Raw genomic sequence first — 13,350 nt, forward strand, 5'->3', positions numbered from 1 at the left:
TGTATTTTCCTCCTCTCACTGAAGCCACTCCCTGCTTTGTTCTCAGTAAACAAACACTATACAGTGAAAGGCTCCATAAAGCTAGAGAAATGCATAGTTTACAGTTGCTATAAATGGAGCCTTCTCTGATCATATTTTCAGCAATTTTACTGACAGGATAAACCAACTGGGCTTTTATGAAAAGGGCACCAAAAAGTCATTGTATGACCATTGAAAGGTGGCCCCTGGAAACCATACAGAATGGTTGTGGTATTTTTGCCAAAGCTTCAGGGAAAAAAACAAAACAAAGCAAAACAAAAAAACGCCTGCCATTTAGTAAATGGAAAGCTGCAGAGATGAGGATGATATAAGCCAACAAAGCAGGGATAAGCAATTGCCAAAGCAACTTAGGGCTTTAGAGCAGTTGAAATGGAATAATATAAAAATGCTTTTTCTGCTTATGGAAATTATCACTTTCTTTCAGTATTCACCAGAGATCATTCCATTTTCATGTAAACAATATTTCTGCCCTGCTTAGCAACAGATTCTTTGTACAATGGCATCGTGCTTATCAGTGCTACTCGTGTAATCTTCTGGTGTGAATGCTTTGGGGTCTTAGGGGTGTTCCTTTGAATCGAGCGGAAAGAGACATTAACTATTACTTGGCACTTTATCTTGTTCATTAAATACCCATCCATTTGCTAGACATTTTCTTATTACTTTCATAAGGCAATTTTGTGTTTTCCTCTCCAGAGGCATTGTAAGTGACCAGAACAAAGGCTCCATTGCTGAAGGGAAAGTAAACTTCATTGTGTTCTGAATTTATGTGAGATTTCACAGGGTAGCAGATTGGTTTTCTCATTGCTACAGGCAAAGAGAGGCCTTTATAAGAGATTAAGTGTTTTAGTGTTATTGTTTTGTTTTGGTTTTGGGGTTTTTTTTGGTATATAACATAGCCGAGGTGTGAGAGGCTCAAGAGGGTTCCTAGAGTATATTATTATTTTAATAGATGATGATTTAAAATACATTATGGTTTTTAAAAATTAAATGAAATTGAATTCTTCGTCTCATCTAAAAATTGATGTATTTCTTTTTCATTTCCCATGGGATAGTTTAGCATAGTGAAGAAAGCCCTGGACTTTGAGTAAGGAAGCATTGGCAAGGTTCCATATCTGTCTCTCACTTGCTATAGGACCTCCTCTGGATATTTATAAAATTGAATTTATAGCACTTATGCAATAATGTCGTGCATTACTTTTTAAAGGCTATTTTATCTTTTTTCATCTAATAGTCCTCCTAACTAACATACTATGATATGTAAAATATCTGCTTTGGCCAAGTGGCCTACTGGTACCTCATTGAACCCATCTTAAAGTCAAAGGTACTAGTAGCCAAGTAGACCATTATCTTTTTTTTTTTTTTACGGTAAGCGGGCCTCACTGCTGTGGCCTCTTCCGTTGCGGAGTACAGGCTCCGGACGCGCAGGCTCAGAGGCCATGGTTCACGGGCCCAGCCGCTCCGCGGCATGTGGGATCCTCCCAGACCGAGGTACGAACCCACGTCCCCTGCATCGGCAGGTGGACTCCCAACCACTGCGCCACCAGGGAAGCCCTATCTTTTAATGTGTTTAAATTTATATATGTGAAAAAAAAATTGTATATGTGAGAGCATAAATTTCCTGATTTCCTACAACCATCCACCGTCTTTTACCCTCTTTATATAGTTTTAATTATTCTTGCAATAGGTTCACTAAAATCAGGGACTTGAAGTGGGAAAATGTAACATTAAAATTTGCAGATATTATGGACTCACTCAAAAAGTACTTCATAAAGAGAGATGGAAGGAAGGCTAGTCAGGATTTATGCAGGCAGAGTCAGCAGGATTTAGAAGGGAAAGGCATTCTAGATGAAGGAAATGGCATGAAAATGTGGAGTCAGTAAAGTACTGAAGTGTGTACAGAGTGGCCAGAGCACCAGTTGACTGAAGATGGAGGGCCCCTGCTGAGGAATATATCAGTTTGGACCATTTTGGCTACAAGTAACAATAACCCTGCCAAGCCAGCTTAATCAAAGAAGGAAATGTATTACTGCATTATAAGGATGCCCTGCAGAATTAAAGAAGAGGGATGCAGTAGCATTTTAGGGACACATGAAAGCAGAGACTAAAGTGTAACAGGGAACCCAGTCCTAGCTCTTATTCTCCATCTCTCATCTTTTTCTCTTTCACTTCTGCTTCTTTTTCTCTCTTACTGTAAAGCAGCTTTTTCAGCTTTCCAGTTCACATAGAAGAAGATAGCCACAGCCAACACCTCAGAGGGAGACTACTCTTGGCTGTCGGGTCTAATTCTGGATTCCAGGGAAGGAATAGCAGGGACTGGATTGTCCTGCATCCATCTGTGAACTGACTGGGGGTGAAGCAGTCCCAGAGAAAAAGGGGGAGAGGTTGGGCCTCAAAAACCAAATTAATACAAGGAGTTGAAAATGGGGCCCCAAAGTAGATCTGTTAACTCCTTTTCTCTCTCCCCCAACACCTGGTCAGCCAGCCAGGCCTATCGATTCATCATTTGTTATGTCTCTTGTAGCCATACCTTCCCTGCTCATTTCTCTGCCACCATTCCAGTCCTGGCTCTCCTCTATACTATTGTAAAATAATTTCCAGTGAATCCTTCTGCCTCCAGATGTCCCCTTGTCCCACTCGCCCTACACAGCTCACTTTCCTAAGCTTCCAAGCTGAAATGCCATGTTGTATATGTCACTTTTCAACCAAAAAGATTGTCAATGACTCCCATTGTCCGAGAATGAAGTCCAGACTCTAGGAGCTCTCTCTCAGGGCTCTCCACAGTCTGCCCTTGGCTGTGTTTTCTCCCATATCTTCTGTGCTCTGGCTCTACCCAGCCCTGAGGACTGTTGCTTGGCCCCAACCACAGCATGCTTATTCCAGGATGTCTGTGAGCCTCTGTTTCCTCCTCAGGTTGTATCTGTCTCCTGCTCTGCTCATTTACACTTTACCATTGAAGACCATTCCAATGCCCTCAGTAAAGCCAGGGGATGAATTCCTCCTTGCAAGTCCTGCAGCACATTTTACCTGAACTGCAGATCAGCATTTCACCTTTTCCTGCTCTATAGAGCAGAAACCATAGCTTATAATGATATATCCCTGGAGCCTCTCTAGCACAGAGCCTTACAAGGGCAGCAATAGGCCCAGAGTAATAACTGCTTGATGAGGATAAAGAAGTGGCATTTCAGCACTGAGTCTCATGCAAACTCTGTCCCCCTCTGGGAGCATCATGTTGAAGTGCAAGGAACTAGTGCATGTGGTGAGAGAGTGAATTTAAGGAAACAGCCCCATAAGCCATATATAGTCAAGCTTTTTAAAAATATCTAATACAAATGTCCTGACAAGTCCATAACCAGCTAAACTCTGATCTAATCCACTTTATATTCACATATTTTAGACAAAAGAGCAATAGAAAAGTAGCAAACTTGGTGGAAATGGAGGCAGTAGTTTTACTGAAAGGTTTTCCCTCATTAGAATTAAGTGATTTAAAAGCAATAGACCCTAGGCTTTCCTAATGGTAGGAAAATTCAACTTATATGATTGAAAGAGATTTTAATGTTTGGTTAAAAAAAAAAAGAAAAGAAACCATTAGAATATGATACTACTGCTGTAAAGATTTTATTTTAACAAAATTAGTAGGCCAATTCTGCATACTTGTAGAGAAAGTGCAATTATTTATTTTTATGAATATTTTAAATAGAATTTTTGTACGTTTATTGTGAAAACTATTGGTTGTATCACATATTTCTGTAGTTTTGGGAAATTCACTAGAACTAAGGCATAAACAGTTGCCAGTAAAGTATAACATGACTCATATAAATCACACATTACTACAGAGCATAAGAGGTAAATTGTAAAGAACACTTCCCTCTGAGGAAATCTTATCTCAAATTCATTTAATATTTATAATTACGTCACTTAACTTTTATATACTCCTTTAATTCCTCGCATAAGTATTTAATTTGCAGTTCTATCCCACCTACTCATCTTTTCTGCTAGATTGAAGAAAAGATATACATGACATATAAGAATTAAAAATGCAACATGTTATAGAGTAAGCAAAGAACAAAAATGTGTCTTAGGAGTTCACCAAAAAAAAAAGAGAGAGAGAGCAGTGTAGACATGTAGCCAACGTAGTAAGGGAAAGCTTCAGAGAAGAGATTAGATTAGAAGGACAGGCAGCTAGAATTTGAAAAGGCAGAGCAATGAACAAGAAAAATTTTCTAGCTGGGAGTAGTATCATAATCATCAAGGTAAGAATCAGTTTTGTTCCATTAAGTTCAGAAAATGTTGACAGATTCATTTCTAGTGTGCACTGCACCCGGTGCTGGAGATGGGGGACAGGGGGAAGGGAAATCAAAGATCAGTGACACACCACACAGGAGTTTGTAGCTGCAGAGAGGAATTCACAGTTTAATAGAATAAATAGGAGTAGAAAAGTAGAGACATTTGAGAAAGACTATCTTTATTTAGATGAATGGTTCAGGTAGAAAGTAAAAATTCCTACCTCACACTTTTAAATTCAACTAACCCACGCTGCCAGGATCTATTTTCTGATACGAAGGCTTTAGAAGAAGGAAGTTTCTCTTCATAAGCTAAAGAACATTCTGGGCTTTTTACTAGACAAGAAGAGAGAGAGTGAGAGAGGGAAGAGAGAGGAGGAGACGGAGTAGGAGAGGTGAGAAGCCAGAAAGATGGATACAGGCAGGAACGAGTGCAGGAGCCAGTGTGTGGGGAGGTGGCAGGATTAGGCAGTGGTGATGACCACGGAGGCTGATGAAGTTATATCTATGGGCAAGTTTCTCATAAATGCTTTACATAACTGGACTCTGGCAGATTGGTGTAAGGAGATTAAAAAACTCTTCAGTTTCACAACTGGACCAGTGTAGCCTAGCATCAAGATAGCAACTGCTGAACAAAGTGCCCAGGAGGTAGACACAGTTGTGAGCTAAATTGCTAGAGTTTATAGGTAACTATGGGAAGGTTTTGCACATATATATGTATCCTTGAACCTTTCTTTTCTTTAACAGCCTCTCCCCTAGAAAGCTTCTCGCATCATCTTGTGTGTGTGTGTGTGTGTGTATCTTAGATTTATGTATATTATGTATATAAATAGATACATAATATAGATAAAATACACATCATATATGTAATAGCTTTATGTGCTTCAAGGTGATGAGAGAAATCTTTAGAAGAGAGGCTTTTAAAGAGAAGAGAAAAGATTCAAGGATCATATTTTGGTGAATATATGTGTGAAAACACTGTTGATACATCTTTTCAATACTTCTCGTTCTTGTAATTTATCTATATACCTGCCTATTATCTTTGTACCTACATACCTACCTTACCCCTGTAACATGTGAGCTCGAGGAGAGGAAATGTATTTTTTCATTCCCACAGCTAACTCATGTTCAGTACATTGCAGCTTTACCATAAATATTTTGCTGAATGAAAGAACAAAGGAATGAACATAACATTATTTCAGGAAAGCCAAAGAACATGAGATTTTTCAAGAAGTAAAATGTTTACCAACAGCAAGAGAATGAACCATCAATACTATTAGATTAAGTCATATCCACTGAAGTATGATCCCACAGTAATTAAATATCCAAATAAAAATTTGAATAAAATGCTCAGTTAAGTGTTAAAAAGAACTCTTTGGACTAGTTGGAAAGCACGTAGAGAGAAGTGATATTTCCTGAAAAGTCGTGAAAATATTTCAGTGCATTAATTCTTAATGCACTGAAAAAATAATTATGAAAATTACATTCAACAAACATCTCACTGTGTAACATCTAAAAATCTAATTTTTTTTTCTGTTTCGTGCATCATTCTTAGAAGCAGATTGACTAGTTTAAAAAAAAATAGACATTATGCCTCTTGGTAGACTTTAAAACTCTGTTGACCTGACTTTAGTAGGGCACTTCTTTTGAGGTCATAATTTTTGAAAGTGGAGTCAGTTCCTTTAGAACGTAGGGCAGAGCAACAAGTGTGAAACTATTTTAATTAAAGAGCCATAGTGTTTTGACAAGTGGTCATATATTTTTAGGATAAGTTATTTCAACTGTTTTGCTTACAGGTTACTTAGAAAGGGTTGTTTAAATGTCTGTCCACCAGTTTTAACATATTCTTCAGCTTTGGGAATACTTTATATAGCTTTATTCAAAATATTTAAAGTTCCTCTTCACATTTATTTTTCATCTTTATTTTCCTTATGCAAGGTCTACACTCCTATTTGAAAACGCAGTAATGGTAATTTCTGTTATGGGTCCCACATGATGACATGGAATAAGGGTTAATTCTTTAAATAGTTCCTAGATTAACCATAAATGCCTGTTCTCTTCATGATATGTGTCTAAGAGGTTGAATCGCAACTTTATTTACTGTCCCCGTTTTGTGCTTCTGACATCATTGTTGGTCCAGTGGGTAGACAGACTGTTATATATTTATATATATACACATATAAATCAATATATTTATTAGTGGTCCCAGAAACTGTTCTCCACATAGCAGACAGACTTACCACGGTAAGTCATGTTCACGCAGCCTGACGGAGGCCAGCCAAGTGGGCAGGAGATGCCAGAGAACAGACCTTGGCAGGTGACCCAAGGTATCAGGAACATTTGGCAGAAGGTAATATGTGAGCTGGAAGCGTTGGGGTTATCAGGCAAAACAAAATTTAGCATCCAATCATGGGTACTGGTGTGACAAATACACTCACTCAAAAATGAAACTAATAATCTGCTTAGCATATGAAATAGATCACAATTTTGAAACAGGCAGTAAGTTCTATGAGGGATTATTGTGAGCAGGAAAGATCACGGAAGTCTTTATGGATAATGTGGGGAGAATGTAGCTTGAAGGAATTATAAGATTTGGTTAAGCGAGCGGAAAATAGAGACATTCAAATTTTAGCCCCATTTAAATGCTTCAAACCCTGAGGTATTTTTTAAAAAAAAGAGCTAGAACGTGTTTTAAAAACTGGGAAGATATAAATTCTATACTATTGCACATGAACAGTAATTTTTTCAAAGCCATGCTGAGGCAGCAAAACAGATCTCCCATAAATTAGTATTTTTCCAGTGGATGCATTGTTTCCAGGTGCTGTGGAATGATCAGTGCTTGATCATCATCCTGAAAGAGTTTTCCAGCCCTGGCCTCCACCCCATCTTTGTGTGTGTGTATCACGGTTCTCCCTGGATGTCTTGTGTAGTGTTGCCACTTATTGCATCAACTGTACATGACAAAAGAAGTGCAATATTGAAGACTGACATGGTCGGTCATTTCATCAGGCCCTCAGCTTCACTGGGGCAGGTTTCAAACAGAGTACTATACTTCAGGTCAGAGCTTTATAGGTTTGTTGCAGGAGGTAATGAAGAGGATGTGACCCCACCAGTTGACCCACAAGCAGGACCTAATATTTGAAGACTTCTCCCTGCTCCCCTGTGTTTGGTATACCTGCTGTCCACACTCTTCCCATAGTGGGAGCTGTTTTCAAGGGTGCAGGCTTGAGAGATCAAAATCTAGTGGAGACCATCTGACAGGTAGTTTCTAAGTCAAAGGTCCATTAACTCTGGATTTGAACATGCAAGAAATACTGTGCAGCAAGTGGCTCAAACTCCAGTCTAGTCTAGTTAGACTAGAGATCGGGTCTAATACTAGGAGACCATAGTGAGAACCTTTCATAGTGGAAATGAGGAACAAACTTTGATGAGGGGCAGAGTGTGCAATGGAAACATAACTGGACTAAAAAGAAAACAGGGATGGAGGGAGACAAGGAAGCAGGGAGGCAGAAAGAAATGTAAAAGGCTAGCATTCACTGAGCACTTACTATGACCTGGATGCCTAGACACACTATATCTTTTTTAATCTTCTCAAACCCCCCCTACAGGATTCATATTGTTATTATCTATAATTTTATAAATGAAGATGGGAATTGCCCAAGGTACACAGATAGAGTCTGGCTTCAGCAGAATGGGGATTAAAAAACAGAACTGTATGACTCCAAAGCCCATACATTTTTCAGACCTTGTAATATTGTACATATCAAATTAAGTAATATACACAAGTAATGTCCAAAGCAAAGCACTTGACATGTGGCAGGAAGCTTGGTGAATGAAGGGAACACTCCTGCAATAGACTAGAGCCAGGACTCTATTTCTTTTCTCTTTTTTAAAAAATAATTTTATTGGAGTATAATTGCTTTACAATGTTGTGTTAGTTTTTACTGTACAGCAAAGTGAATCAGCTATATGTATACAGATATCCCCTCTTTTTTGGATTTCCTTCCCATTTAGGTCACCACAGAGGACTGGGTAGAGTTCCCTGTGCTATACAGTAGGTTCTCATTAGTCATCTATTTTATATATAGTATCAATAGTGTATATATGTCAATCCCAATTTCCCAATTCATCCCACCCCCCCCTTTCCCCCTTGGTATCCATACGTTTTTCTCTACACCTGTGTCTCTATTTCTGCTTTGTAAATAAGATCATCTATACCAATTTTTTCAGATTCCACATATATGCGTTAATATACAATATTTGTTTTTCTCTTTCTGTCTTACTTCACTCTGTCTGACAGTCTCTAGGTCCATCTACATCTCTACAAATGACCCAATTTCATTCCTTTTTATGGCTGAGTAATATTCCATTGTATATATGTACCACATCTTTATCCATTCATCTATCAATGGACACTTAGGTTGTTTCCATGTCCTCCCTATTGTAAATAGTGCTGCAGTGAACACTGGGGTGCATGAGTCTTTTTGAATTATGGTTTTCTCTGGGTATATGCCCAGTAATGGGATTGCTGGGTCATATGGTAGTTCTATTTTTAGTTTTTTAAGGAATCTCCATACTGTTCTCTGTAGTGGCTGTATCAATTTACATTCCCACCAACAATGCATGAGGGTTGCCTTTTCTCCACACCCTCTCCAGAATGTATCATTTGTAGATTTTTTGATGATGGCTATTCTGACTGGTGTGAGGTGATATCTCATTGTAGTTTTGATTTGCCTTTCTCTAATGATTAGTGATGTTAAGCATCTTTTCATGTGTTTGTTGGCCACCTGTATGTCTTCTTTGGAGAAATGTCTATTTAGGTCTTCAGCCTATTTTTTGATTGGGTTGTTTTTGTTGTTGTTGTTATTGAGCTGCATGAGCTGTTTGTGTATGTTGGAGATTAATCCAAACAGACAGGTACAAAAGAGGCTAAAAGACTAAGAAATTTTGGTGCTATGATTGCTCCTCCCTGTAATATGAAACAGGCTAGAAAAGTCCTGATTGAAAAGTCATCAGAAAGAGATTCTGAGCATGACAGACCTGCTATATTTTTCCTAATCCCTGAAAGAAGGAAAAGAGGTAAGAATATTATGACTAAGCCTTGACTTACGCTGTCACTGTTGTTAGGAGAGACATGGTGACTCCCCCAGAAGGGCTTCCTTATGGATGGAGTGATGGAGAACTACAACTGACTTTCACATTAGGAGTAAAACCGTCTGTTATTATGGGTGAGAAAACAACACCAAATAAATTAACACTTTAAAACTTTAAAAGCTCATAATCCTAAATTCAGTCATAGAGAGTCCATGATACTTTATTAATTTATAAAAAGAGCAACCATCTATTTTCAACTCAGAACTATGTAATATTAATAATAACATCAGTCTGTTTTGTATCTTAGTATAGAATCACTCAAGGGTTCAAACTTAGTGACAGATATACATTTAAATATATATTTACTAAATTTTTATAATAAAATTATAAAAAGTTATGGCTTATTTTGATGAAGAGAGGAAAAATTTGTAGATTTTAACAAGGTAAAGTGGGAGAACTTGAAAAAGGGATTCTAATCAAATGAGATGTTGTAACTGGAAACATCTCTAGCTGTATGATCTGGAGGACAATGAACTATAAAAAGGACATAATCTGATTAGAATAAAATGAGTTGATGATGTTTATCAGACAAACCTTGTCATGGAGAAGACACTAAACCTATCATCCCCAGCATGGTCCAGGTGTTAGTTCTTTCTGCATCTGTATGGTTAGCAGCTCAAGAACATTTTCTGTTTGACCCCTAGAGTTCTCTTGATAATACAATGTGTATTTTCTGAGATGGTCCCAATGAGATAAATACTTAAATGAATAATGGAACTTCTCAAAGATCTAGAGGGTTTAGCAGTCTCACTCTTTCTGTTCAAATTCATGAGACACTTCATCTCACCCCTAAAATGGCTTTCTGACTTCCTCATCTCTCAGTAAGAATAAGTCTGATGTGTTTTTGAATCTTTTAGACAATTATTTCCATCTCTGAATGACTGTGACTTGCTTATGAAATCAGAAAGGGTAGATCATCAGCCACCAAGCTTGACGGAGGTGGGCCAGTGTAAGTAGTTTCAATACTTCTTTTGAGATCTGTTTTAAAGCTGTGCTATAAAAAAGGGAATTTGCAAATCGAATTAATATACAACCATAGTCCCATGATGCACAGTAACCTTCAGGGATGTTTTAAAGCCAATCTGCCAGAAAGATCATGACAATATATACACCACCAACAGTGACTAAAAATACCTGGCATGGTAGGCAGAATAATGCCCTCCCACCACTACACACACACACACATGCACACGCACACACACACACACACAAAGATATTCACATCCTAATCCCTAGAACCTCCAAATATGTTAAAGTATATGGAAAAGGGAAGTTAAGTTTGCACTGGAATTAACGTTTCCAGTCAGCTGACCTTAAAATAGGGAGATTTTCCTAAAACACCCAGGAGTGCCCAATGTAATTATAAAGATCTTTAAAAGAGGAAAAGAGAGGCAGAACCAGAGACATGGTAGCATGAAAAAGACTTGGCCCAACACTGCTGGCTTTGCAGATAAAGGAAGAGGGCCAATTAGCCAAGCAATGCAGGCAGCATCTAGAATCAGAAAAGGGCAAGGAAATGGATTTTTTCCTAGAGCTTCCAGAACAAAGACAGTCCTTCCAACACCTTGATTTTAGCTCCATGCGAACCATTGTGAACTTTTGACCTCCAAAACTATAAGATAACAAATTTGTGTTGTTTTAAGGCACCAAGTTTGTAGTAATTTTTTATAGCAGTAATAGGAAGCTAATATATCTTTCTCCACATCTTTGCTAATATTGGGTATTATTGATCTTTTAAACCTTTTGCTAGTCCAAAGGTCAAAAATATCTTACTGTGTTTCAATTTTTTCATTGTTAGTTAGAGCTTATTTCCTTCTCCTAGATATTTGATGGATATTAAAATTGCTTTATGAACATCCAGCTCATGAGCTGATCCTATTTTATTTATCTATTTTTTTTTAACATCTTTACTGGAGTATAATTGCTTTACAATGGTGTGTTAGTTTCTGCTTTATAACAAAGTGAATCAGCTATACATATACATATATCCCCATATCTCCTCCCTCTTGCGTCTCCCTCCCTCCCACCCTCCCTATCCCACCCCTCTAGGTGGTCACAAAGCACTGAGCTGATCTCCCTGTGCTATGTGGCTGCTTCCCACTAGCTATCTATTTTGCATTTGGTAGTGTATGTATGTCCATGCCATTCTTTCACCCAGCAATCCCACTCCTGGGCATATACCCTGAGAAAACCATAATTCAAAAAGAGTCATGTACCACAGTGTTCATTGCAGCTCTATTTACAATAGCCAGGACATGGAAGCAACCTAAGTGGTTATCGACAGATGAATGGATAAAGAAGATGTGGCACATATATACAATGGAATATTACTGAGCCATAAAAAGAAACGAAATTGAGTTATTTGTAGTGAGGTGGATGGACCTAGAGACTGTCATACAGAGTGAAGTAAGTCAGAAGGAGAAAAACAAATACCGTATGCTAACACATATATATGGATTCTAAAAACAAACAAACAAAAAGTTCTGAAGAACCTAGGGGCAGGACAAGAATAAAGATGCAGATGTAGAGAATGGACTTGAGGACACATGGAGGGGGAAGGGTAAGCTGGGACAAAGTGATCCTATTTTATTATTGAGGTTCTAGGTTTTTTTCCTTACACATTCATTTGACTATTAAGTTTCATTTTTGCTGTTGGTGTCTAACACATTAAGAAAAGTGTTTTCTAAGTTTTATCAGGAATTTATGGTGAATTTTTATAAAATAAGGCAGCTTTTCAATATCATGGGAGATTATCACAGATGTGTTTTCTTTTAGTATGTTTTACACTTTGAACTCTTAATATAATAAACTGTGAGAATAGATTTCTTATTTTGACCCATCCTTACATCACTAGAGTATATCCCACTTTGTGACAGTGCATTATTTATAATAAACAGCTGAATCAATTTTGCAGATGTACTTCTAAGTGAGATGTGTGCCACCTTTTTTCCTGCTAATTTTTATCATCTTTACTTTAGTCCTTAAATGAAGTGAAAGCCTCTGACTTTTGCTGTACTCTGGAACCATACAGGAGCTATTTGTGTTACACTCTATTATTCCATGCCTTGCTGCACATCCTCTTTCTCTACCCCTTTTTTGTGTAAAGTCAGTAATCTCAAAGATGTTTAGAGAGAAAAGGAAAATACCCATATTATCTCGAACTGCTATTTTGAGTACCTCCTTACCCCCATCTTTTAAAATTAGAGTTTTATTTTTTCACATCCTTCAGCCATTCCTCTCATTATGGAAGAAAAAGGAGGTGAGACATAAGAAAGGACCTCCGTGGAGAAGTGTTTGGGGCAACATAGCTTCTTGTTGCCTGTAATGTCATTAGATTTCTTTCCCTATGGTGTTTTATTGTTATTACTCTGACTGTCTTTATCACTATCATGATTATGCCTTATATAAAAGCCTGTTTGTAGTATACCAAGCTATAAATATATTGTTAATTCATCTTTTATTATGTCAACTTGGACTGTACTAATAGAAGTATCCAGGGTGAAAGAGGTAATAGCCCCATGTTATTTTATCATGGTCAGAACATTTCAGCAGAATTGTGTTGAGTTTGGAGTACTATATTAAAAATGTATTGACTTTCTTTAAATTGAAGTATAGTTGATTTCCAATATTGTGTTAGTGGCAGAAAGGCTTTCAGCTTTTCACTGAGTATGCTGGCTGTGGGTTTGTCATAAATGGCTCATATTATGTTGAGATATGTTCTCCCTATACCCACTTTGGTGAGACTTTTTATCATGCATGGATGTTGAATTTTATCAAATGCTTTTTCTGCATCTATTGAGATGATGTGGGTTTTGTCTTTCCTTTTGTTAATGTACTGTATCACATTGGTTGATTTGCCTATGTGGAACCATCCTTG

General features: G+C 37.7%; 1 protein-coding gene across 2 annotated transcripts in view; it reads left to right on the forward strand.

Moving 5' to 3' along the window:
* TMEM117 (transmembrane protein 117) overlaps window positions 1-13,350 on the forward strand; it is a 532,025-nt gene that overhangs the window by 436,783 nt on the left and 81,892 nt on the right. The gene's annotated exons all lie outside the window — the stretch shown is intronic.

The sequence above is a fragment of the Delphinapterus leucas genome, chromosome 11 (assembly GCF_059928025.1).
Source record: "Delphinapterus leucas isolate spDelLeu-1000000601 "Yukka" chromosome 11, BTC_Dleu_Yukka2, whole genome shotgun sequence".
Classification (NCBI taxonomy): domain Eukaryota; kingdom Metazoa; phylum Chordata; class Mammalia; order Artiodactyla; family Monodontidae; genus Delphinapterus; species Delphinapterus leucas.